Source organism: Triticum urartu, unplaced genomic scaffold (genome assembly GCF_056163025.1).
Source record: "Triticum urartu cultivar PI428250 unplaced genomic scaffold, HENAU_Tu73 scaffold1, whole genome shotgun sequence".
Classification (NCBI taxonomy): Eukaryota; Viridiplantae; Streptophyta; class Magnoliopsida; order Poales; family Poaceae; genus Triticum; species Triticum urartu.
This window is the reverse complement of record NW_028259461.1, coordinates 615,323-625,082: the sequence shown is the minus strand read 5'-3', so window position 1 is coordinate 625,082 and position 9,760 is coordinate 615,323. Positions and strand designations below refer to the sequence as shown.

Sequence of the window (9,760 nt, the reverse complement as noted above, 5' to 3'; positions counted from 1 at the left end):
AAGTTTTAGCTCGTTGGTCATTATTCACGCGTGTAGCGGCGGGGAAAGCAAAGTACGATCGTCTTTGTAGTGGAGCTGGGAGGGGCAAGCATAAGGGACGAAGACGGGGGTAACATGTCGGATGCGATCATACCAGCACTAAAGCACCGGATCCCATCAGAACTCCGAAGTTAAGCGTGCTTGGGCGAGAGTAGTACTAGGATGGGTGACCTCCTGGGAAGTCCTCGTGTTGCATTCCCTTTTTAAAATTTTTTTGCGCGGCGTGCAAAAGAAAGCTCACGGCCGCGACATATATTTACCACGTTTTATTATTTTGCACGTTTGCGGTAAGTTTTAGCTCGTTGGTCATTATTCACGCGTGTAGCGGCGGGGAAAGCAAAGTACGATCGTCTTTGTAGTGGAGCTGGGAGGGGCAAGCATAAGGGACGAAGACGGGGGTAACATGTCGGATGCGATCATACCAGCACTAAAGCACCGGATCCCATCAGAACTCCGAAGTTAAGCGTGCTTGGGCGAGAGTAGTACTAGGATGGGTGACCTCCTGGGAAGTCCTCGTGTTGCATTCCCTTTTTAAAATTTTTTTGCGCGGCGTGCAAAAGAAAGCTCACGGCCGCGACATATATTTACCACGTTTTATTATTTTGCACGTTTGCGGTAAGTTTTAGCTCGTTGGTCATTATTCACGCGTGTAGCGGCGGGGAAAGCAAAGTACGATCGTCTTTGTAGTGGAGCTGGGAGGGGCAAGCATAAGGGACGAAGACGGGGGTAACATGTCGGATGCGATCATACCAGCACTAAAGCACCGGATCCCATCAGAACTCCGAAGTTAAGCGTGCTTGGGCGAGAGTAGTACTAGGATGGGTGACCTCCTGGGAAGTCCTCGTGTTGCATTCCCTTTTTAAATTTTTTTGCGCGGCGTGCAAAAGAAAGCTCACGGCCGCGACATATATTTACCACGTTTTATTATTTTGCACGTTTGCGGTAAGTTTTAGCTCGTTGGTCATTATTCACGCGTGTAGCGGCGGGGAAAGCAAAGTACGATCGTCTTTGTAGTGGAGCTGGGAGGGGCAAGCATAAGGGACGAAGACGGGGGTAACATGTCGGATGCGATCATACCAGCACTAAAGCACCGGATCCCATCAGAACTCCGAAGTTAAGCGTGCTTGGGCGAGAGTAGTACTAGGATGGGTGACCTCCTGGGAAGTCCTCGTGTTGCATTCCCTTTTTAAAATTTTTTTGCGCGGCGTGCAAAAGAAAGCTCACGGCCGCGACATATATTTACCACGTTTTATTATTTTGCACGTTTGCGGTAAGTTTTAGCTCGTTGGTCATTATTCACGCGTGTAGCGGCGGGGAAAGCAAAGTACGATCGTCTTTGTAGTGGAGCTGGGAGGGCAAGCATAAGGGACGAAGACGGGGGTAACATGTCGGATGCGATCATACCAGCACTAAAGCACCGGATCCCATCAGAACTCCGAAGTTAAGCGTGCTTGGGCGAGAGTAGTACTAGGATGGGTGACCTCCTGGGAAGTCCTCGTGTTGCATTCCCTTTTTAAAATTTTTTTGCGCGGCGTGCAAAAGAAAGCTCACGGCCGCGACATATATTTACCACGTTTTATTATTTTGCACGTTTGCGGTAAGTTTTAGCTCGTTGGTCATTATTCACAGCGTGTAGCGGCGGGGAAAGCAAAGTACGATCGTCTTTGTAGTGGAGCTGGGAGGGGCAAGCATAAGGGACGAAGACGGGGGTAACATGTCGGATGCGATCATACCAGCACTAAAGCACCGGATCCCATCAGAACTCCGAAGTTAAGCGTGCTTGGGCGAGAGTAGTACTAGGATGGGTGACCTCCTGGGAAGTCCTCGTGTTGCATTCCCTTTTTAAAATTTTTTTTGCGCGGCGTGCAAAAGAAAGCTCACGGCCGCGACATATATTTACCACGTTTTATTATTTTGCACGTTTGCGGTAAGTTTTAGCTCGTTGGTCATTATTCACGCGTGTAGCGGCGGGGAAAGCAAAGTACGATCGTCTTTGTAGTGGAGCTGGGAGGGGCAAGCATAAGGGACGAAGACGGGGGTAACATGTCGGATGCGATCATACCAGCACTAAAGCACCGGATCCCATCAGAACTCCGAAGTTAAGCGTGCTTGGGCGAGAGTAGTACTAGGATGGGTGACCTCCTGGGAAGTCCTCGTGTTGCATTCCCTTTTTAAATTTTTTTGCGCGGCGTGCAAAAGAAAGCTCACGGCCGCGACATATATTACCACGTTTTATTATTTTGCACGTTTGCGGTAAGTTTTAGCTCGTTGGTCATTATTCACTGCGTGTAGCGGCGGGGAAAGCAAAGTACGATCGTCTTTGTAGTGGAGCTGGGAGGGGCAAGCATAAGGGACGAAGACGGGGGGTAACATGTCGGATGCGATCATACCAGCACTAAAGCACCGGATCCCATCAGAACTCCGAAGTTAAGCGTGCTTGGGCGAGAGTAGTACTAGGATGGGTGACCTCCTGGGAAGTCCTCGTGTTGCATTCCCTTTTTAAATTTTTTTGCGCGGCGTGCAAAAGAAAGCTCACGGCCGCGACATATATTTACCACGTTTTATTATTTTGCACGTTTGCGGTAAGTTTTAGCTCGTTGGTCATTATTCACGCGTGTAGCGGCGGGGAAAGCAAAGTACGATCGTCTTTGTAGTGGAGCTGGGAGGGGCAAGCATAAGGGACGAAGACGGGGGTAACATGTCGGATGCGATCATACCAGCACTAAAGCACCGGATCCCATCAGAACTCCGAAGTTAAGCGTGCTTGGGCGAGAGTAGTACTAGGATGGGTGACCTCCTGGGAAGTCCTCGTGTTGCATTCCCTTTTTAAAATTTTTTTGCGCGGCGTGCAAAAGAAAGCTCACGGCCGCGACATATATTTACCACGTTTTATTATTTTGCACGTTTGCGGTAAGTTTTAGCTCGTTGGTCATTATTCACGCGTGTAGCGGCGGGGAAAGCAAAGTACGATCGTCTTTGTAGTGGAGCTGGGAGGGGCAAGCATAAGGGACGAAGACGGGGGTAACATGTCGGATGCGATCATACCAGCACTAAAGCACCGGATCCCATCAGAACTCCGAAGTTAAGCGTGCTTGGGCGAGAGTAGTACTAGGATGGGTGACCTCCTGGGAAGTCCTCGTGTTGCATTCCCTTTTTAAAATTTTTTTGCGCGGCGTGCAAAAGAAAGCTCACGGCCGCGACATATATTTACCACGTTTTATTATTTTGCACGTTTGCGGTAAGTTTTAGCTCGTTGGTCATTATTCACGCGTGTAGCGGCGGGGAAAGCAAAGTACGATCGTCTTTGTAGTGGAGCTGGGAGGGGCAAGCATAAGGGACGAAGACGGGGGTAACATGTCGGATGCGATCATACCAGCACTAAAGCACCGGATCCCATCAGAACTCCGAAGTTAAGCGTGCTTGGGCGAGAGTAGTACTAGGATGGGTGACCTCCTGGGAAGTCCTCGTGTTGCATTCCCTTTTTAAAATTTTTTTGCGCGGCGTGCAAAAGAAAGCTCACGGCCGCGACATATATTTACCACGTTTTATTATTTTGCACGTTTGCGGTAAGTTTTAGCTCGTTGGTCATTATTCACGCGTGTAGCGGCGGGGAAAGCAAAGTACGATCGCCTTTGTAGTGGAGCTGGGAGGGGCAAGCATAAGGGACGAAGACGGGGGTAACATGTCGGATGCGATCATACCAGCACTAAAGCACCGGATCCCATCAGACTCCGAAGTTAAGCGTGCTTGGGCGAGAGTAGTACTAGGATGGGTGACCTCCTGGGAAGTCCTCGTGTTGCATTCCCTTTTTAAAATTTTTTTGCGCGGCGTGCAAAAGAAAGCTCACGGCCGCGACATATATTTACCCACGTTTTATTATTTTGCACGTTTGCGGTAAGTTTTAGCTCGTTGGTCATTATTCACGCGTGTAGCGGCGGGGAAAGCAAAGTACGATCGTCTTTGTAGTGGAGCTGGGAGGGGCAAGCATAAGGGACGAAGACGGGGTAACATGTCGGATGCGATCATACCAGCACTAAAGCACCGGATCCCATCAGAACTCCGAAGTTAAGCGTGCTTGGGCGAGAGTAGTACTAGGATGGGTGACCTCCTGGGAAGTCCTCGTGTTGCATTCCCTTTTTAAAATTTTTTTGCGCGGCGTGCAAAGAAAGCTCACGGCCGCGACATATATTTACCACGTTTTATTATTTTGCACGTTTGCGGTAAGTTTTAGCTCGTTGGTCATTATTCACGCGTGTAGCGGCGGGGAAAGCAAAGTACGATCGCCTTTGTAGTGGAGCTGGGAGGGGCAAGCATAAGGGACGAAGACGGGGCGTAACATGTCGGATGCGATCATACCAGCACTAAGCACCGGATCCCATCAGAACTCCGAAGTTAAGCGTGCTTGGGCGAGAGTAGTACTAGGATGGGTGACCTCCTGGGAAGTCCTCGTGTTGCATTCCCTTTTTAAAATTTTTTTGCGCGCGTGCAAAAGAAAGCTCACGGCCGCGACATATATTTATTTTAGCTCGTTGGTCATTATTCACGCGTGTAGCGGTCGGGAAAGCAAAGTACGATCGTCTTTGTAGTGGAGCTGGGAGGGGCAAGCATAAGGGACGAAGACGGGGGTAACATGTCGGATGCGATCATACCAGCACTAAAGCACCGGATCTACCCATCAGAACTCCGAAGTTAAGCGTGCTTGGGCGAGAGTAAGTACTAGGATGGGGTGACCTCCTGGAAGTCCGGTCGTGGTTTGCATTCCCTTTTTAAATTTTTTTGCGCGGCGTGCAAAAGAAAGCTCACGGCCGCGACATATATTTACCACGTTTTATTATTTTGCACGTTTTTGCGGTAAGTTTTAGCTCGTTGGTCATTATTCACGCGTGTAGCGGCGGGGAAAGCAAAGTACGATCGTCTTTGTAGTGGAGCTGGGAGAGGGGCAAGCATAAGGGACGAAGACGGGGGGTAACATGTCGGATGCGATCATACCAGCACTAAAGCACCGGATCCCATCAGAACTCCGAAGTTATGCGTGCTTGGGCGAGAGTAGTACTAGGATGGGTGACCTCCCTGGGAAGTCCTCGTGTTGCATTCCCTATTTTTAGAACTATTTTTTTGCGCGGCTAGCGTGCAAAAGAAAGCTCACGGCCGCGACATATATTTACCACGTTTTATTATTTTGCACGTTTGCGGTAAGTTTTAGCTCGTTGGTCATTATTCACGCGTGTAGCGGCGGGGGAAAGCAAAGTACGATCGCCTTTGTAGTGGAGCTGGGAGGGGCAAGCATAAGGGACGAAGACTGGGGGGTAACATGTCGGATGCGATCATACCAGCACTAAAGCACCGGATCCATCAGAACTCCGAAGTTAAGCGTGCTTGGGCGAGAGTAGTACTAGGATGGGTTGACCCTCCTGGGAAGTCCTCGTGTTGCATTCCTTTTTAAATTTTTTTTGCGCGGCGTGCAAAAGAAAGCTCACGGCCCGCGACATATATTTACCACGTTTTATTATTTTGCACGTTTGCGGTAAGTTTTAGCTCGTTGGTCATTATTCACGCGTGTAGCGGCGGGGAAAGCAAAGTACGATCGCCTTTGTAGTGGAGCTGGGAGGGGCAAGCATAAGGGACGAAGACGGGGGGTAACATGTCGGATGCGATCATACCAGCACTAAAGCACCGGATCCCATCAGAACTCCGAAGTTAAGCGTGCTTGGGCGAGGAGTAGTACTAGGATGGGTGACCTCCTGGGAAGTCCTCGTGTTGCATTCCCTTTTTAAAATTTTTTTGCGCGGCGTGCAAAAGAAAGCTCACGGCCGCGACATATATTTACCACGTTTTATTATTTTGCACGTTTGCGGTAAGTTTTAGCTCGTTGGTCATTATTCACGCGTGTAGCGGCGGGGAAAGCAAAGTACGATCGCCTTTGTAGTGGAGCTGGGAGGGGCAAGCATAAGGGACGAAGACGGGGGTAACATGTCGGATGCGATCATACCAGCACTAAAGCACCGGATCCCATCAGAACTCCGAAGTTAAGCGTGCTTGGGCGAGAGTAGTACTAGGATGGGTGACCTCCTGGGAAGTCCTCGTGTTGCATTCCCTTTTTAAATTTTTTTTGCGCGGCGTGCAAAAGAAAGCTCACGGCCGCGACATATATTTACCACGTTTTATTATTTTGCACGTTTGCGGTAAGTTTTAGCTCGTTGGTCATTATTCACGCGTGTAGCGGCGGGGAAAGCAAAGTACGATCGCCTTTGTAGTGGAGCTGGGAGGGGCAAGCATAAGGGACGAAGACGGGGGTAACATGTCGGATGCGATCATACCAGCACTAAAGCACCGGATCCCATCAGAACTCCGAAGTTAAGCGTGCTTGGGCGAGAGTAGTACTAGGATGGGTGACCTCCTGGGAAGTCCTCGTGTTGCATTCCCTTTTTAAAATTTTTTTGCGCGGCGTGCAAAAGAAAGCTCACAGGCCGCGACATATATTTACCACGTTTTATTATTTTGCACGTTTGCGGTAAGTTTTAGCTCGTTGGTCATTATTCACGCGTGTAGCGGCGGGGAAAGCAAAGTACGATCGCCTTTGTAGTGGAGCTGGGAGGGGCAAGCATAAGGGACGAAGACGGGGGTAACATGTCGGATGCGATCATACCAGCACTAAAGCACCGGATCCCATCAGAACTCCGAAGTTAAGCGTGCTTGGGCGAGAGTAGTACTAGGATGGGTGACCTCCTGGGAAGTCCTCGTGTTGCATTCCCTTTTTAAAATTTTTTTGCGCGGCGTGCAAAAGAAAGCTCACGGCCGCGACATATATTTACCACGTTTTATTATTTTGCACGTTTGCGGTAAGTTTTAGCTCGTTGGTCATTATTCACGCGTGTAGCGGCGGGGAAAGCAAAGTACGATCGCCTTTGTAGTGGAGCTGGGAGGGGCAAGCATAAGGGACGAAGACGGGGGTAACATGTCGGATGCGATCATACCAGCACTAAAGCACCGGATCCCATCAGAACTCCGAAGTTAAGCGTGCTTGGGCGAGAGTAGTACTAGGATGGGTGACCTCCTGGGAAGTCCTCGTGTTGCATTCCCTTTTTAAATTTTTTTGCGCGGCGTGCAAAAGAAAGCTCACGGCCGCGACATATATTTACCACGTTTTATTATTTTGCACGTTTGCGGTAAGTTTTAGCTCGTTGGTCATTATTCACGCGTGTAGCGGCGGGGGAAAGCAAAGTACGATCGCCTTTGTAGTGGAGCTGGGAGGGGCAAGCATAAGGGACGAAGACGGGGGTAACATGTCGGATGCGATCATACCAGCACTAAAGCACCGGATCCCATCAGAACTCCGAAGTTAAGCGTGCTTGGGCGAGAGTAGTACTAGGATGGGTGACCTCCTGGGAAGTCCTCGTGTTGCATTCCCTTTTTAAAATTTTTTTGCGCGGCGTGCAAAAGAAAGCTCACGGCCGCGACATATATTTACCACGTTTTATTATTTTGCACGTTTGCGGTAAGTTTTAGCTCGTTGGTCATTATTCACGCGTTGTAGCGGCGGGGAAAGCAAAGTACGATCGCCTTTGTAGTGGAGCTGGGAGGGGCAAGCATAAGGGACGAAGACGGGGGTAACATGTCGGATGCGATCATACCAGCACTAAAGCACCGGATCCCATCAGAACTCCGAAGTTAAGCGTGCTTGGGCGAGAGTAGTACTAGGATGGGTGACCTCCTGGGAAGTCCTCGTGTTGCATTCCCTTTTTAAAATTTTTTTGCGCGGCGTGCAAAAGAAAGCTCACGGCCGCGACATATATTTACCACGTTTTATTATTTTGCACGTTTGCGGTAAGTTTTAGCTCGTTGGTCATTATTCACGCGTGTAGCGGCGGGGAAAGCAAAGTACGATCGCCTTTGTAGTGGAGCTGGGAGGGGCAAGCATAAGGGACGAAGACGGGGGTAACATGTCGGATGCGATCATACCAGCACTAAAGCACCGGATCCCATCAGAACTCCGAAGTTAAGCGTGCTTGGGCGAGAGTAGTACTAGGATGGGTGACCTCCTGGGAAGTCCTCGTGTTGCATTCCCTTTTTAAAATTTTTTTGCGCGGCGTGCAAAAGAAAGCTCACGGCCGCGACATATATTTACCACGTTTTATTATTTTGCACGTTTGCGGTAAGTTTTAGCTCGTTGGTCATTATTCACGCGTGTAGCGGCGGGGAAAGCAAAGTACGATCGCCTTTGTAGTGGAGCTGGGAGGGGCAAGCATAAGGGACGAAGACGGGGGTAACATGTCGGATGCGATCATACCAGCACTAAAGCACCGGATCCCATCAGAACTCCGAAGTTAAGCGTGCTTGGGCGAGAGTAGTACTAGGATGGGTGACCTCCTGGGAAGTCCTCGTGTTGCATTCCCTTTTTAAAATTTTTTTGCGCGGCGTGCAAAAGAAAGCTCACGGCCGCGACATATATTTACCACGTTTTATTATTTTGCACGTTTGCGGTAAGTTTTAGCTCGTTGGTCATTATTCACGCGTGTAGCGGCGGGGAAAGCAAAGTACGATCGCCTTTGTAGTGGAGCTGGGAGGGGCAAGCATAAGGGACGAAGACGGGGGGTAACATGTCGGATGCGATCATACCAGCACTAAAGCACCGGATCCCATCAGAACTCCGAAGTTAAGCGTGCTTGGGCGAGAGTAGTACTAGGATGGGTGACCTCCTGGGAAGTCCTCGTGTTGCATTCCCTTTTTAAAATTTTTTTTGCGCGGCGTGCAAAAGAAAGCTCACGGCCGCGACATATATTTACCACGTTTTATTATTTTGCACGTTTGCGGTAAGTTTTAGCTCGTTGGTCATTATTCACGCGTGTAGCGGCGGGGAAAGCAAAGTACGATCGCCTTTGTAGTGGAGCTGGGAGGGGCAAGCATAAGGGACGAAGACGGGGGGTAACATGTCGGATGCGATCATACCAGCACTAAAGCACCGGATCCCATCAGAACTCCGAAGTTAAGCGTGCTTGGGCGAGAGTAGTACTAGGATGGGTGACCTCCTGGGAAGTCCTCGTGTTGCATTCCCTTTTTAAAATTTTTTTGCGCGGCGTGCAAAAGAAAGCTCACGGCCGCGACATATATTTACCACGTTTTATTATTTTGCACGTTTGCGGTAAGTTTTAGCTCGTTGGTCATTATTCACGCGTGTAGCGGCGGGGAAAGCAAAGTACGATCGCCTTTGTAGTGGAGCTGGGAGGGGCAAGCATAAGGGACGAAGACGGGGGTAACATGTCGGATGCGATCATACCAGCACTAAAGCACCGGATCCCATCAGAACTCCGAAGTTAAGCGTGCAGAGTAGTACTAGGATGGGTGACTCCTGGGGAAGTCCTCGTGTTGCATTCCCTTTTTAAAAATTTTTTTTGCGCGGCGTGCAAAAGAAAGCTCACGCCCGCGACATATATTTTACCACGTTTTTCACTTCTATTTTTTGCACGTTTTCGGTAAAGTTTTAGCTCGTTTGGTCATTATTCACGCGTTTGTAGCTCGGGGGGAAAGCAAAGTGACGATCGCCTTTGTAGTGGAGCTGGGAGGGGCAAGCATAAGGGACGAAGACGGGGGTAACATGTCGGATGCGATCATACCAGCACTAAAGCACCGGATCCCATCAGAACTCCGAAGTTAAGCGTGCTTGGGCGAGAGTAGTACTAGGATGGGTGACCTCCTGGGAAGTCCTCGTGTTGCATTCCCTTTT

At 49.6% G+C, this 9,760-nt stretch overlaps 27 non-coding genes and 2 pseudogenes across 27 annotated transcripts; all 29 read left to right on the top strand.

The window, feature by feature from the left end:
- Window positions 1–119: 119 nt before the first annotated feature.
- Window positions 120–238, top strand: LOC147955742 (5S ribosomal RNA). The gene has a single exon (XR_015612606.1). It is a non-coding gene; the product is annotated as a 5S ribosomal RNA (ribosomal RNA).
- A 209-nt stretch (window positions 239–447) lies between these two features.
- Window positions 448–566, top strand: LOC147955741 (5S ribosomal RNA). Its single transcript, XR_015612605.1, has one exon. It is a non-coding gene; the product is annotated as a 5S ribosomal RNA (ribosomal RNA).
- A 209-nt stretch (window positions 567–775) lies between these two features.
- LOC147955740 (5S ribosomal RNA) lies at window positions 776–894 on the top strand. The gene has a single exon (XR_015612604.1). It is a non-coding gene; the product is annotated as a 5S ribosomal RNA (ribosomal RNA).
- A 208-nt stretch (window positions 895–1,102) lies between these two features.
- LOC147955739 (5S ribosomal RNA) lies at window positions 1,103–1,221 on the top strand. The gene has a single exon (XR_015612603.1). It is a non-coding gene; the product is annotated as a 5S ribosomal RNA (ribosomal RNA).
- Window positions 1,222–1,429: 208 nt separating this feature from the next.
- LOC147955738 (5S ribosomal RNA) lies at window positions 1,430–1,548 on the top strand. The gene has a single exon (XR_015612602.1). It is a non-coding gene; the product is annotated as a 5S ribosomal RNA (ribosomal RNA).
- A 210-nt stretch (window positions 1,549–1,758) lies between these two features.
- On the top strand, window positions 1,759–1,877 carry LOC147955737 (5S ribosomal RNA). Its single transcript, XR_015612601.1, has one exon. It is a non-coding gene; the product is annotated as a 5S ribosomal RNA (ribosomal RNA).
- A 210-nt stretch (window positions 1,878–2,087) lies between these two features.
- LOC147955736 (5S ribosomal RNA) lies at window positions 2,088–2,206 on the top strand. Its single transcript, XR_015612600.1, has one exon. It is a non-coding gene; the product is annotated as a 5S ribosomal RNA (ribosomal RNA).
- A 209-nt stretch (window positions 2,207–2,415) lies between these two features.
- LOC147955735 (5S ribosomal RNA) lies at window positions 2,416–2,534 on the top strand. Its single transcript, XR_015612599.1, has one exon. It is a non-coding gene; the product is annotated as a 5S ribosomal RNA (ribosomal RNA).
- A 208-nt stretch (window positions 2,535–2,742) lies between these two features.
- LOC147955734 (5S ribosomal RNA) lies at window positions 2,743–2,861 on the top strand. Its single transcript, XR_015612598.1, has one exon. It is a non-coding gene; the product is annotated as a 5S ribosomal RNA (ribosomal RNA).
- Window positions 2,862–3,070: 209 nt separating this feature from the next.
- Window positions 3,071–3,189, top strand: LOC147955733 (5S ribosomal RNA). Its single transcript, XR_015612596.1, has one exon. It is a non-coding gene; the product is annotated as a 5S ribosomal RNA (ribosomal RNA).
- Window positions 3,190–3,398: 209 nt separating this feature from the next.
- LOC147955732 (5S ribosomal RNA) lies at window positions 3,399–3,517 on the top strand. The gene has a single exon (XR_015612595.1). It is a non-coding gene; the product is annotated as a 5S ribosomal RNA (ribosomal RNA).
- Window positions 3,518–3,726: 209 nt separating this feature from the next.
- LOC147955731 (5S ribosomal RNA) lies at window positions 3,727–3,844 on the top strand. Its single transcript, XR_015612967.1, has one exon. It is a non-coding gene; the product is annotated as a 5S ribosomal RNA (ribosomal RNA).
- Window positions 3,845–4,053: 209 nt separating this feature from the next.
- Window positions 4,054–4,172, top strand: LOC147955730 (5S ribosomal RNA). Its single transcript, XR_015612594.1, has one exon. It is a non-coding gene; the product is annotated as a 5S ribosomal RNA (ribosomal RNA).
- A 209-nt stretch (window positions 4,173–4,381) lies between these two features.
- On the top strand, window positions 4,382–4,499 carry LOC147955729 (5S ribosomal RNA). The gene has a single exon (XR_015612943.1). It is a non-coding gene; the product is annotated as a 5S ribosomal RNA (ribosomal RNA).
- A 515-nt stretch (window positions 4,500–5,014) lies between these two features.
- On the top strand, window positions 5,015–5,134 carry LOC147955728 (5S ribosomal RNA). The gene has a single exon (XR_015612973.1). It is a non-coding gene; the product is annotated as a 5S ribosomal RNA (ribosomal RNA).
- Window positions 5,135–5,355: 221 nt separating this feature from the next.
- LOC147955727 (5S ribosomal RNA) lies at window positions 5,356–5,475 on the top strand (annotated as a pseudogene).
- Window positions 5,476–5,685: 210 nt separating this feature from the next.
- Window positions 5,686–5,805, top strand: LOC147955726 (5S ribosomal RNA). The gene has a single exon (XR_015612936.1). It is a non-coding gene; the product is annotated as a 5S ribosomal RNA (ribosomal RNA).
- A 209-nt stretch (window positions 5,806–6,014) lies between these two features.
- Window positions 6,015–6,133, top strand: LOC147955725 (5S ribosomal RNA). Its single transcript, XR_015612593.1, has one exon. It is a non-coding gene; the product is annotated as a 5S ribosomal RNA (ribosomal RNA).
- A 209-nt stretch (window positions 6,134–6,342) lies between these two features.
- LOC147955724 (5S ribosomal RNA) lies at window positions 6,343–6,461 on the top strand. Its single transcript, XR_015612592.1, has one exon. It is a non-coding gene; the product is annotated as a 5S ribosomal RNA (ribosomal RNA).
- Window positions 6,462–6,671: 210 nt separating this feature from the next.
- Window positions 6,672–6,790, top strand: LOC147955723 (5S ribosomal RNA). The gene has a single exon (XR_015612591.1). It is a non-coding gene; the product is annotated as a 5S ribosomal RNA (ribosomal RNA).
- A 209-nt stretch (window positions 6,791–6,999) lies between these two features.
- On the top strand, window positions 7,000–7,118 carry LOC147955722 (5S ribosomal RNA). Its single transcript, XR_015612590.1, has one exon. It is a non-coding gene; the product is annotated as a 5S ribosomal RNA (ribosomal RNA).
- Window positions 7,119–7,327: 209 nt separating this feature from the next.
- LOC147955721 (5S ribosomal RNA) lies at window positions 7,328–7,446 on the top strand. Its single transcript, XR_015612589.1, has one exon. It is a non-coding gene; the product is annotated as a 5S ribosomal RNA (ribosomal RNA).
- Window positions 7,447–7,656: 210 nt separating this feature from the next.
- On the top strand, window positions 7,657–7,775 carry LOC147955720 (5S ribosomal RNA). The gene has a single exon (XR_015612588.1). It is a non-coding gene; the product is annotated as a 5S ribosomal RNA (ribosomal RNA).
- Window positions 7,776–7,984: 209 nt separating this feature from the next.
- LOC147955719 (5S ribosomal RNA) lies at window positions 7,985–8,103 on the top strand. The gene has a single exon (XR_015612587.1). It is a non-coding gene; the product is annotated as a 5S ribosomal RNA (ribosomal RNA).
- A 209-nt stretch (window positions 8,104–8,312) lies between these two features.
- On the top strand, window positions 8,313–8,431 carry LOC147955718 (5S ribosomal RNA). The gene has a single exon (XR_015612585.1). It is a non-coding gene; the product is annotated as a 5S ribosomal RNA (ribosomal RNA).
- Window positions 8,432–8,641: 210 nt separating this feature from the next.
- On the top strand, window positions 8,642–8,760 carry LOC147955717 (5S ribosomal RNA). The gene has a single exon (XR_015612584.1). It is a non-coding gene; the product is annotated as a 5S ribosomal RNA (ribosomal RNA).
- A 211-nt stretch (window positions 8,761–8,971) lies between these two features.
- On the top strand, window positions 8,972–9,090 carry LOC147955716 (5S ribosomal RNA). The gene has a single exon (XR_015612583.1). It is a non-coding gene; the product is annotated as a 5S ribosomal RNA (ribosomal RNA).
- A 209-nt stretch (window positions 9,091–9,299) lies between these two features.
- LOC147955715 (5S ribosomal RNA) lies at window positions 9,300–9,411 on the top strand (annotated as a pseudogene).
- A 225-nt stretch (window positions 9,412–9,636) lies between these two features.
- On the top strand, window positions 9,637–9,755 carry LOC147955714 (5S ribosomal RNA). Its single transcript, XR_015612582.1, has one exon. It is a non-coding gene; the product is annotated as a 5S ribosomal RNA (ribosomal RNA).
- The last annotated feature ends 5 nt before the right edge of the window (window positions 9,756–9,760 follow it).